This window comes from Cebus imitator, unplaced genomic scaffold, assembly GCF_001604975.1.
Source record: "Cebus imitator isolate Cc_AM_T3 unplaced genomic scaffold, Cebus_imitator-1.0 Scaffold41, whole genome shotgun sequence".
In the NCBI taxonomy this organism is placed as follows: domain Eukaryota; kingdom Metazoa; phylum Chordata; class Mammalia; order Primates; family Cebidae; genus Cebus; species Cebus imitator.
In genome coordinates, this window is record NW_016107356.1 from 1,340,072 (window position 1) to 1,352,876 (window position 12,805).

Sequence of the window (12,805 nt, forward strand, 5' to 3'; positions counted from 1 at the left end):
TTTTTTTGAGACAGAGTCTTGCTCTGTCACCCAGGCAATGGCAGGATCTCGGCTCACTGCAACCTCCACCTCCCAGGTTTGAGGGTTCAAGAAATTCTCCTGCCTCAGCCTCCCAAACAGCTGGGATTACAGTTTGTGCAACCACACCCAGCTAATGTTTTTTTTTATTTTTAGTACAGACGGAGGTTTCACCACATTAGCCATGCTGGTCTGGAACTCCTCACATCAGGTGACCATCCACCTCGGCCTCCCAAGGTGCTGGGATTATAGGTATGAGCCACCACACCCTACCTTCTCCCTCATTTCTTGTTAACAATTTTAACAACATAAGCTGACAAAAATGATCACCAAAATACAGCATTCAAAGGCTTTAGCAGAAAAAGACTAAATTGCAGTCAGTGAATCAAATTAGTAAAAATGTTTATCATTTTAATCCTGAAAGTGACATTAAGAGTTTTATCTTGCATTAAAACACAGTTTACCTCCTAACAGAATTTTTTTTTCTTCTCCTTCCTTTCTGACTGAGGAGTTGAGCAGGGGCAGACGCCCGATCCCAGCTTCCACCAGCTTCCTGCTGAAAATCAAGAGCAAGGCAGCCCACAGAGTGGCCCCGACTGGATTCCGGCCATTTCCCCACCACACATGGGTTGCCACTGATTCTGCTTCACTTGGACCCCAGGGTGAGTGACTCTCCCATACGTTAGTCTTGAAACACACACATAATCAGTATTTAGTATTAGTAACAGTGTGTTACTAAAATGAAGAATCAAGCTGACAGCAGAGGAGGTGGGTTCCAAAAATCTCAGTTAATTACCGAAGCCACTAAGCCAAGTTATTCAATTGTCTTATTACCAAGATATAACCATAAAACTTACTGCTCCAAACTACAATAAATACCTTCAAACTCTTCAGGTTTTAAAGACACATTATATAGGATTCTGCCAACGGGAGGCTCTGTCTACCAACGTGTGAGTTGTTTCACCACGAAGAAGGCAAACAGTTGGTCACCAGACTCTAGGTCTAAGCCAGAGGTATAAAAACTTACTAAGCAATGAAGGGTTTTGGAGTGAGAAAACAGGATTTCAAAATGAAGATTCCAAACCACTGCCTACCAATCTGACAAGGCAAGTCCGGCAAATATACACTCAATGACAGTCACCCGGGTCAGAGTAAAAAGAAAAGGATTAAAGATGGAAAGACTTAAATCAGGCTTAAAGAAAAACCTGCTGACTTAAATTGCTAAGCACCTATGGGAGATAACCAAATCTACCTCTTACCACTAATCAACTAACAAGACAAAGCCTCCAGCTAAGTGTTACTGTGCTAATATGTATTAGGAAATATGTACCCAAAGCATCGAAAAATAGCTGTTGACACAGAGAACCAAGCCATACTGTAACATTAATACTTAAACATTTGACCTTTTACCACCTTTAACACGTGGCACCAGCAGGATTATTCATCCCTGCCTCACCATTCAGGGAAGCTAAGTGAACTCACTCAGGAAGTGCCACTGGCTTCCAGGTCACTGGTAAGGACAAATGCCTGCTGTGTCTACCTTCATTCAACAGGCCTCGACTCTCATCTCATCTCAAAGCCAGCTATGTGCTTAGAACTTACTGAGCAACTATTGAGTCTGGCCTTCAGGGACTCTGCGTCCAGTCCTTAAAACCAAAAGTTACAATACAGGGTGATGACAACCTCTACTGCTACATTCTCCTAGCAATAAAGGAGACAAAGCCCCAGCTGACCCTATTGCGTGCTTCTTAACAGCACTTTATTAGTGTTTGAGGGTTTTCAAATACTTCAATTCAGCTTCTCTTAAGCATAATGCGTCCCTGTTGACTCTCACCTGTGCCATCAAACGTTAAAACAGAACCTGCCGTTTCATTTCTAGCATTCTATGACTACCTCTATCAAAAGTTGGGCATGGAGATACTTCAGTCTGGCTGGGGCAGTTGTTCATGCCCGTAATCCCGGCACTTTGGGAGGCCGAGGTGGGCAGATCACCTGAGGCCGGAAGATCAAGACCAGCGTGGTCAACATGGTGAAACCCCCGTCTCCACTAAAAATACAAAAAGTAGCCAGGTGTGGTGGCTCATGCCTGTAATCTCAGCTACTCGGGAGGCTGAGGCACGAGAATCGTTTTAACAGAGGAGGCGGAGATTGCAGTGAGCTAAGATCGGGCAACTGCACTCCAGCCTGGGCGACAGAGGGACTCTGTCTCGAAAAACAAGAAATACTTCAGTGTGACATACCACAATCAACTACAATTTAATTGGAGGGAAGCAGCCGGTGTTGGACGGCTTTCACAAGATCTTTTTTTCTCCTCTGGCTGGGTATGGCCTGAAGATGACTGCCCTCTATCCAGCGAGTGAGGATGCCGCAGGAGCACCCCAGCACAAGCTAAGTCACCTGTCTCAGTCCCCTGCACCGTGCGGCGGGCTCTGCCGTTTCTCCCCCGCTTCAGTATCACTGGCCACACTTCTCAATCTCAAGCCACTGAGAACGATCAACACCGGACCGTTAACGCATAAACCCGTATAGGCCACTAAAATAATTCGTAAATATTTCAAAATGTATTTCAAAACCGACTTGGTATTGTCAAAACATTATAATCTACCCAGGCCAAGTTTTAATAAACAGTAACACTCAGCATCACTACTGGGCAAAGAACTTCAACAGGGCCTAGCTTGACATCAAGGCTAGAGACTCGTTTTCAATTAAAAACAAAAAATGGATAAGCCCCAAAAGTCCATTAAAAATTAGTTTGGCCGCTTGCTAAGTAATCCTTCAGAGCATTTCCAAGTATTCATAGTTCCAGTACTTTTCTGAAAGGAAGGGTGATCTTTCTGGTCCTGCTTTCCATAATTATGCCTAAAAAGTGCCATCTTGAATTTTCAATGAAAAGAGCCTTAAAATGTTCAGGCTAGTGGAGAAAATGGTGATCCGCTGGCGTTAGAAGTTGACAGACTCTCAGTGCAAACTGTATCTGAACGTGTTCCTTACAAATCAAGATCTGCACCAGGGGCTGGGGCCTTTGCGAAAACTCCTCACACTTGAACCCCGTCCACAGCCCGAAGGCGGAGGGGCCGGGCAAAGCGCGGCGGGGAAGAAATACCTGCAACTCTTCGGCCCCCGCCTCGCCGCGGATCACGTGGCCGGCGCCCCCTCCCCAGGGGCGGGATGGAGATGCGGCCTCCCGCGCGCCCTCCGTACTCCCCTCCGCGCCCCAAACCCGGGGGTCTGGGGGTCTTGGGCGACCATTCCCGGGGCAGCGGCAGGGGAGACGCGCGGGTTCAGAGTCCTCAGCAGCCACCACTGACGCCCCCGCCGCCCCCGGCTACCCGCGCAGCCCGCGGGTCCGTCCTGCGGCGGCGGCGGCGGGGGCCGCGTCTACGTGGCGCGGTCGCGGCGACGAGGGGACCGGCGCGCGAGGAGGAGACGGCTCGGCCCTCGCCGCACCGGAGGGTCCCGGCCTCCGGCAAGGCAGCCCTGGGCCCGCCGAGGGGAGCCCCCAGAGGCAGACACGCGCCGCCCGCCCCAGAGGGACGCCCCTGAGGAGCCCGGCCCGCGCCCGCTTACCTGCAGCGGCTCCACTCCCGGCCCGCGGGGAGCTGAGGGCAGGCAGAGGCTGGACCGCGGCGGTGAGGACCCGCAGGGGAGAGAAGCCGAGGGGGCGGGGCCGGCCAGGGGCGCGCGCAGGGCCGGGGCGCCCGCCGCCGCCGCTGCCTCGGAAGCCGCCTGGGCCGCAGCGAAGCCGGGCGGCCCTCATGAATGGGACGCGGCGGCGGCAGCAGTGGAGCCGGCCGCGGGCGGGCGGGCAGCGCGCAGGCCCCGCCCAGCCACGTGACGCTCGCGCCCCGCCCCTCCTGGCCGCGCACCGCGCCCCCGCAGCCCAGCGCCCAGCGGCCTTTCTGCCCCGACGCCTAGCCGCAGGCTTGCGGCTTCTCACCGCTCCCAGTCCCCGGGCTGCAGGCCCCGGCCCCTCGCCGAGTGAGGACTGGGCCCCGATTTTCTCCCGCCTCGGGCGACAAGAGCGTTACTTAAAAAAAAAAAAAAAAGTTTTTTCCGGTCCCCATGGCAACCCTGCGGCGGGTCACGTGGGACTTAGAGCCCGGTAGCCGAAAAAGAATATTAAGATGCCAAGAAAGTCTCGGGCATGAATGTTTTATAATCCCCTTTTGATCACTAGTAGCACATCTCCTTTGCTTACTTACACCCCCACACAAAAAAAATCCTATTACACAACTCATTTTTAAAAATACACCGGGGTTCTTTTGTTGTTTTTTGTTATTTTTATCGAGGCAGGGTCTTGCTGTGTTACCCAGGCTGGTCTCCAACTCCTGGGCTCAAGCATCCTCCCACCTCGGCCTCCCAAAGTACTGGAATCACAGGCGTGAGTCACCGTCGGCGGGATTAAAATATACTTTTTAAGAAATGGGTGGCTCACGCCTGTAATCCCAACACTTTGGGAGGCCGAGGCGGGCGGATCATCTGAGGTCAGGCGTTCGAAACCAGCCTGGCCAACTTGGCGAAACCCCGTCTCTACTAAAAATACAAAAAATCAGCCGGGCGTGGTGACTCACGCCTGTAATCCCAGCTACTACGGAGGCTGAGGCAGGAGAATCGATTGAACCCGGGAGGCAGAGGTTGCAGTGAGCCGAGATCGCGCCACTGCATGACAGCCTGGGCAACAGAGCGGGACTCCGTCTCAGAAAGAAAGAATTAATTAAAGAAACAAAAAATGGGGCCAGGCGCAGTGGCTCTTGCCTGTAATCCCATCACTTTGGAAGGCCGAGGCGGGTCGATCAGGAGTTGGAGACTAGCCTGGCCAACATGGTGAAACCCCGTCTCTACTAAAAACACAGAAATTAGCTGGACGTGGTGGCGCACCTGTAGTCCCAGCTACTTGGGAGACGAGGCAGGAACCCGGGGAGGTGGAGGTGGAGGGGTAGCTTGGGGGCGGGGAGCGGAGGTTGCAGTAAGCCGAGATTGTGCCACTTCACTCCAGCCTGGGCGAAAGAGCGAAACGACGTCTCAAAAAAAAAAAAGAAAAGAAAAAGAAAAAAGAAAAACTCGATTGCTGCTGCTATATACTATTGGTGCACACTGGTTTCTAATTTGCAGCCTATTCTGTGATTGAAAGTAATGAACAGAAGCCTATGTTACTTATATATAAAGGCCAGTTCGTTTCTCACATGCATCTTGTGTGTGATCATTTATACAGCTCTGAGGGTACTGAAATAGGTATTTGCACACACAAAGCTCTTCCGTGATGAACCCAGCTGCAGCCCAGTTTCTTCCCACCAGTGCGTGGTGTGGCTGGGCGGTGCTTGGTCCCAGGGAGCAGGCGACCACTTCCTTGCTCAAGTTCCTTCTGCTTTTCTCTGAAACTCAACTAAGTTTTGGCCCATCTGTAATCAAGGCCCTGCAGATAGGTAGTTTCACTGGTCCAAGCCCACTGGGAATTTTCCCCATTTCACTGTTTCTCACTTGGCTTCACAGGTAAAACAAAATTTAAGAGGACTAGAATGTCCCCCTCCGTATTCAATGGATTTTATGAATATGGAGAAGAAAAAGCTGGAGAAAGAATTTAATCCTCAGTTTCTATATCAATAAAATAAAGATAGCAATGTCTTTCTTACAGAATTGTTTTGTGGATTCCCCGTGATAACCTATAAAGTGCCTGCTTTAGTGTCTGCAACCTGAAACAGGCTATTAGTTTATTTTCTTTCCTTTCTTCCATTTTCCCCACTTAGACATTTCCTGTTTCTCTCAGGCTATTTCCTCTGTCTCTGCCTTGGGAGGGAAATATTCTGCCAAGTTTCCTTCCTTCCTTTCATCATTCAGGAAGCCCTAGAGCTCCCCTCCCTTCCTCCAAACAACCTCACATTTGAGATCTCACTCCGAATGATGGGTTCACATTGCTAATATTTTCCTCATTCTCCCGTGACTACCAGCTTACGCTACCACTTAAGCAAAGTGGGGACTCATTACATGTTTGGTGCATGATAAATCCTTTCACCCTCTGCCCTGCCACCCAGGAAGTGTGGAGGGGCCACCCCACATTCACCTGTTCCACTGGAGTGAATAAGCCAGTCAAATGCAATCGAAATTCTCACCACACACACACACACACAAAATGATAATAGGTATGTGAGGTAATGAATATGTTAATTTGCCTGATTTAGCCATTCCACAATGTATGCACTCCTTCCTTCGGCTGGCCTCTGACCCTCCACCTTCCAGCTCCGTGGTGAGGAACCTCACTCCACTAATTCCTCAACTCTGGCTTCATTCCTGGACTTGAAAAAGAGGCTTTCATAGCCGCTCGGTTCCCCCTCCGGCTATCGACTTAAACCACACATCTTCTCTTCCTGCCCAAGCTACCAGAAAGAGTTTCAGGTTTGCTCACGTCTTCACAGTCTTGCTCCTCCTCCAACCCTGAAACTGCTCAGGCTAAAGTCACCGATGACCTTCTGGTTGCCAAATAAAACCGACGCCTTTCATGTCTTGTGCCTCATGATCTCTGCAGGGCAAGATGATGTTGATCATTATTTTCTTCTTGAAACTCCCTCCTCCTCTCATCAGTGGGAACTCCTCTAAATTCTACATGCCTGTGCTCAGTGGCTGTCAGCATCTCCACCAGCAAGGTCCACAGTGATGTCAACTTAAAACCCATCATTTGTGCTTCTTCAAACCTGCTCCTCCTGAATCTCCTATCCTGGCTGATGGCACTGTCATCTGTTCAGTCATCCTTGCCAGAAACCTAGGAGGGAGTCTCATTTCCCTCTACTCCCATGCTGCCTCCATCATTCCTACTCATTATTCCTGCAGGAAGTCCTGTCACTTCCACTCTAGCTCTCTGCAGAGCTATTGTACTGGCCACTTGTAAGTCTCTCCTCTGTTGCACCGCTCACCCCTGCTTGTGATTAGGCCCTTGCCCTCTCTCTTGTGGTCCATTGTAGGAGTATGCCAGCTGGTCTCCCTGCCAGTCCTGCCCAATTCTAAGGATCCTCTACTCTGAATTGCAGACCTGGCCATGGCACGGGTGGCTGGCGATCCATTGCCTTGACGAAACAAGCTGATTCCCTAGCGTGGCATCCAGGATGCTCCTTTTCTCTCTAATTTTCTCTCCTGCTCTTTCTAGTCTGTATGCTTCAGCCATTACATCATCCCTTTTGCAACAGGATTTATTTTTTGGACATAGGGTCTCACTCTGTTGTCCAGGCAGAGTGCAGGGGTTTGATCATGGTTCACTGCAGACTCAAACTCCTGGGCTCAATCGATCCTCCCACCTCAGCCACCCAAAATATTGGAATTACAGGCACGGGGCAAAAATAATGTTTTATGTATTAACTTCTATGTTTTCCCGTAGAGTTCTCTCCTTTTCCTCCTTGTAAGAATGCACCTAGGCATTCTGCTTGTCTCAAGGAGGTTTTTTAGCAGTGGAAAGCAGAAGTTGTCTGTAAGACATTTCCTTCCTGTCTTTATTTCCAAAACTCTGTGCTCAGTGAGGAACCTATCTAAGTCAAGGGGAAGACAGCCAGGGAGAAGGTGTATCTTTGAGGGAATCTGGAAAGGGGAGAAGGATTTTCTGTAGAGTAAGAATCAAGTATTCCCAACCTGGAGTTGGAAGGAGGTGGTCCTATGGCCTCCTGTCTGGCAGTTCCCAGGGGAGGTGACTCAACCTTAGAAAAATAGCTTTGTTGTTCCCGACTTCTGCATCTCTTTCTCCGTGAGGACGGAGAATAACCAGTCAAATGCAATCGAAATTCTCACCACACACACACACAAAATGATAATAGGTATGTGAGGTAATGAATATGTTAATTTGCCTGATTTAGCCATTCCACAATGTATGCACGTATCAACACATCATGTTGTACATCATAAATATACGCAATTTTTGTCAGTTTAATAATTAGTCCAGGCACAGTGGCTCGCATCTGTAATCCCAGCACTTTGGGAGGCCAAGGTGGGAGGATTGCTTGAGGCCAGGAGTTCAAGGCCAGCCTGGACAATGTGGGAAGACCCCATGTCTATTTTTAAAAATAAAAATAAGAAAATATAAAAAGTAATTTTTTTTTTTGCTTTTTAATAAAGTGAGTAAAAGACAAAACAAAACAGGGTCTCATTATGTTGCCCAGGCTGATCTTGGACTCTTGGACTCAAGTGATCTTCCTGCCTCGACCTCCCAAAGTTCTGGGATTATAGGTGCAAACCACCGCACCTAGCCATTGTTTAAAAATGCAATAGAAAGCCCAGATATAGGTTCAATATATACTGACATTTGATGTATGACAGAGGGGGCAATTCAGAATATTGGGGAAAAGATGGATTTCTCAATTAATGGTTAGGAGGCAGTTGATTCTTGTACTCATTGTTATTGCTACAGCAAAATACCACACACTGGGTAATTTATAAAGAAAAGAAGTTTCTCTGGCTCACAATTGTGTAGGCTGGAAATGGACCGCGTTGGGTGAAGGCCTTCATGCTGTAACCTGGCAGAGGGCTTCCAGAGGCAAAAGGGTAAGGGACAGTAACTCAGGTCCCTCTTCTACATCTTATAAAGCCACCAGCCCCAGCATGGGGGCTCCACCCTGATGACCTTATCTAATCTCAATTACCTCCCAAAGGCCCCACCTCCAGATATCATCAATATATGAATTCAGGGATAACATTTCTGACACACGAAGTTTGGGGAATACATTCAAACCATAGTGATTATCTATATAGAAAAACTAAATTTAGACTTTACTCAACATCGTATCCCAAAATCAGCTTTAGTTGGATTAAAGTCCTAAATAAGAAAACAAAATTGTGCTTCTGTCATCATTTCAAGAATATACTTTCTTTTCCACATTTTACCATTTCTGAAATTGTGATTTTTTGAAAATAATAAATATCAACTTAGATTCCGTGATTCGTGATATAAAACTTTTAGGAGACAATATAGGAGAATATGCTATACAATTTTGAGTGAAAGCATTTCTTAAAGAAGACACAAAAAGCACTAACTATAAAGGAAAAGATTGATACATTTAACTACATTAAAGTTAGGACTTCTTTAAAGAGACCAGAAAGAGTAAAACAAAACAAAACAAAAATAATCACCATCCCAGGAGAATATATTTGCAACATATATAATCCACCCAAGATTAGAATCCAGAATATATGAAGAACTCCTATGAATCAGTAAGTAAAAAGTCTCACAATCAATAGAAAAATTAGCAAAAGAAATGAAGATCAATTTCACAAAAACTAAGCACAAATGGTCCATAAATGTATGAAAAGATGTTAAATTTCATTAGTAATCAGGAGAATGTAAGTTAAAACTGCAAAGAGATACACCTCCACACACCCATCAGAATGATTGAATTTTTAAAATTTATTTTATTTTTTTCCAGACAGTCTTGCTCTGTTGCCCAGGCTGGAGTGTAGTGGTGTGATCTTGGCTCACCACAGTCTCCACCTCCTGGTTTCAAGCAATTCTTGTGCCTCAGCCTCCCAAGAAGCTGGGATTATAGGCATGCACCAATATGCCTGACTAATTTTTTAGTAGAGACGGGGTTTTGCCATGGAGGCCAGGCTGGTCTTGAACTCCTGACCTCATGTGATCCGCCCGCCTTGGTCTTTCAAAGTGCTGGGATTACAGGTATGAGCCACCACGCCTGACCAGAATGGTTAAAATTGTTAAAGTTGCCCAACACCAACTGTTGGAGGTATTACTAATGCCAAGGGCATGTGGTGACCAACCAGCACTCAGACACCTCACTGGTTCAAATCCAAATTGTACAACCTTTTTTTTTTCGACAGGAAGCAGAATTTATTGGTGAGTACTAAGAGGGAGCAGCGTAGTGGAAGCCCTCATGAGTGCAGGGCCTGCCTCCTGTCCAGAGGGCCACGACTGGGGATGTACTTGACTCCACAGCCATCTGGGATAAGCCCCTTCTCAGCCACCATTGGTCTTCAGATTCATTGGCATTGAACATGATGAAGCTCCACTTCTTTGAGATGTGGATCTTCTGGTGGCCAGGGAACTTGAACTTGGCCCTGCACAGGGTTTCAATCACATGCTCATTGTTCTGCAGCTGAGTGCGAATGGACAAGATAACTTGGCCAATGTGAACCCCGGCCACAGTGCCCTGGGGTTTTCCACAGTGACTGTTTGGAGCCTACATTGGGGTAGTGAAAGGTCAGAGACATGAACATACATCTGAAAGGCCTGTCTCCAAGGTCCCTTAGAGCAACTCATACAAGAAACAGGCTGCAGACACTACAAAGGAAGCTGCTGTTTGCAGCCACTGAATATGTACAACTTCTTTTAATTTCTTTTTTTTAAGAGATGGGATCTCCCTATGTTGCTCAAACAGGACTTGAACTCCTGCCCTCTAGCAATCCTTTTGCCTCTGCCTCCTAAGTAGCTGGGACTACGGGTATCCAGCATCAAACTGTAACAACTTTAGAAAACAGTTTGATATTATCTAGAAAGTTGAACGTGCATGCACGCACGGAGTAGTAATTCCAATGTTACGTACGTGCCCTCTCATGAGGGGCGTGGCAGCTCATGTCTGTAATCTGAGCACTTTGGGAGGCGGAGGCAGGGGAATCACCTGAGGTCAGGAGTTTGAAACCAGCCTGGCCAATATGGTGAAACTGTGTCTCTACTGAAAATACAAAAGTTAGCCAGGCGTGGTGGCACACGCCTGTAATCCGAGATGCTCAGGAGGCTGAGGCAGGAGAAGTGCTTGAACCCAGGAGGCGGAGGTTGCAGTGAGCCGAGATCACACCACTGCACTGCAGCCAGGGTGCCAGAGCAAGACACCAAGACTTTGGGCCAGGTGTGGTGGCTCACGGCTGTAATCCCAGCACTTTGGGAGGTCAAGGCAGGTGGATCGTTTGTGCCCAAGAGTTTGGGACCAGCCTGGGCAGAATGGCAAAATCCTGTCTCTCAAAAAACAAAAACAAAAATTAGCTGTAGTCTTGGCAACTCAGGAGGCTGAGGTGGGGATAGCTTGAGCCTGGGAGGTTGAGGCTGCCATGAGCCTTGATCACTCCACTGCACTCCAGCCTGGAAGACAGAGTGAGCCTCTGAATGCCTGGTCTAGTTATATGAGAAACACCAAGCAACTTGGAGATATTCACAACAGCAGTGGCACCCTATAGTTCCTCTTCAGCTAATGAACCCCCAAAGGGATTGGTTTGGTGACAGGCACCACTGGCTCTGATCCTCACTATTGCCTTCAGGTGTCCTCCAATCCTCTCTGTTAACTAGACGCACTCCCTGCCCCTCACCGAACTTTGCTGAAGTTCCTCCATCCTGCAGTCTTACCCTGCCCCTCAATTCCACGAATCCTTCCAGGTTCTGTGCAAGTGCTGTCTCTCCTGAAAAGTTTTCCTCATCTCATCAACTAGATATCATTTTTCCTTTCATTTTATTGAATGACAAGGCAATTTGTTTGTATCTGAAAGAGATCACGTGTGTATCTTGTATACAGGCCCTGCATGTGATTATTTAGGTGTAAATCCAATCTCCCTTTCCAGAGCATTAGATACTTACCTGACTGATGCATGGCTAATTTGTGTCATTTCTTCAAGAGTATTCAGCCCTGTGTCTTACAGTGCAGAACCTCTATAAGCACATGATGTGTACATGGATGAATGTGGCCTTACCAGCAAAGACAGATCTACTCAGTGGGTATGTCAGGGTCACCACTTGTGGGGGTCTGTCCTGCAGACCCTGACTCAGTGACGGATGAGTAAGGTACACTGACACACAGATATTATGTTTTGCCAGTTTGATGGAGTGACCAGGTGGCTTACAGACTCCCTGGAGCGTGCTGTAAATTGTTGCAACTGCTGGTCCTCACCAGCCAGTGAGACTCAATTTATTCAGTACAGTTTAATTGACAAAGGCTTGAGTCAACACCACTGGAGGCTGAAGATTAAAAGCCAGGTTCCAATGCCCAAAGCAAACACCATTAGTGGGTAATATCACTGGTCGACCTCTCCCTGGGAGGGCCATCTAGCTCAAAGGTTAGCTTTACCACACGAGTAAACAAGTTATTCAGATAAACTCCCCCACATACCCTAGCTATTTGCTTTTCTTATTAATTAAATATAAAGGGAATTTAGGCTGCCTTCAGCCAAAACTTCTACTGAAACTATGCAAACTTCTTGGCCTTCCAAGAAGATTTGTGATGATATTCTATAACTTTCTCTAATATGTTTCCCTTAACATCTTTGCCACCATCCTGAGTGAATCCCCACATGGGTGGACAGCATCCTAAAGCTATATCCAATGAGAAGAAGGTTGTGTGATAGTGAGTAGTGTCCTACCCTGTTTCTAGACAGCTAGAGTCCAGGGCACTTGCCTCCACCAATTTCCAACCTTGAGACAGAGTCTCGCTCTGTTGTTCAGGCTGGAGTGCAATGGTGCGATCTTATTTCACTGCAACCTCCACCTCCCGGGTTCAAGCGATTCTCCCTGCCTCAGCCTCCCCAGTAGCTGGGATTACAGGCTCCTGCCACCACGCCTGGCTAATTTTTGTATTTTTAGTAAAGATAGGGTTTTGCCATGTTGGCCAGGCCAGTCTTGAACTCCTGACCTCAGGTCATTCACTTGCCTCGGCCTCCCAAAGTGCTGGGATTATAGGCGTGAGCCACCACATGTCTGGTTCATCCAACTAACTTGTAATTCCCTCAAGGACTAAAAATGGACTCTAATTATTTGTAGCCTTGTCATTTAGGATAGAAGTTTTGGTAATAAACGTTTTGGGTGATGGTGACTATGACAGGT

General features: G+C 47.6%; 1 protein-coding gene and 1 pseudogene across 1 annotated transcript in view; both read right to left on the reverse strand.

Annotated features, from left to right (window-relative positions):
* Nucleotides 1-3,792, reverse strand: part of LPIN2 (lipin 2) — a 93,433-nt gene extending 89,641 nt beyond the window's left edge. The window contains exon 1 of the mRNA XM_017526073.2: nt 3,586-3,792. The gene's annotated coding sequence lies outside the window, so the exon portion shown is untranslated. The remainder of the gene's footprint in view (nt 1-3,585) is intronic.
* Nucleotides 3,793-10,229: 6,437 nt separating this feature from the next.
* On the reverse strand, nt 10,230-10,324 carry LOC119470819 (annotated as a pseudogene).
* Between the last annotated feature and the right edge of the window lie 2,481 nt (nt 10,325-12,805).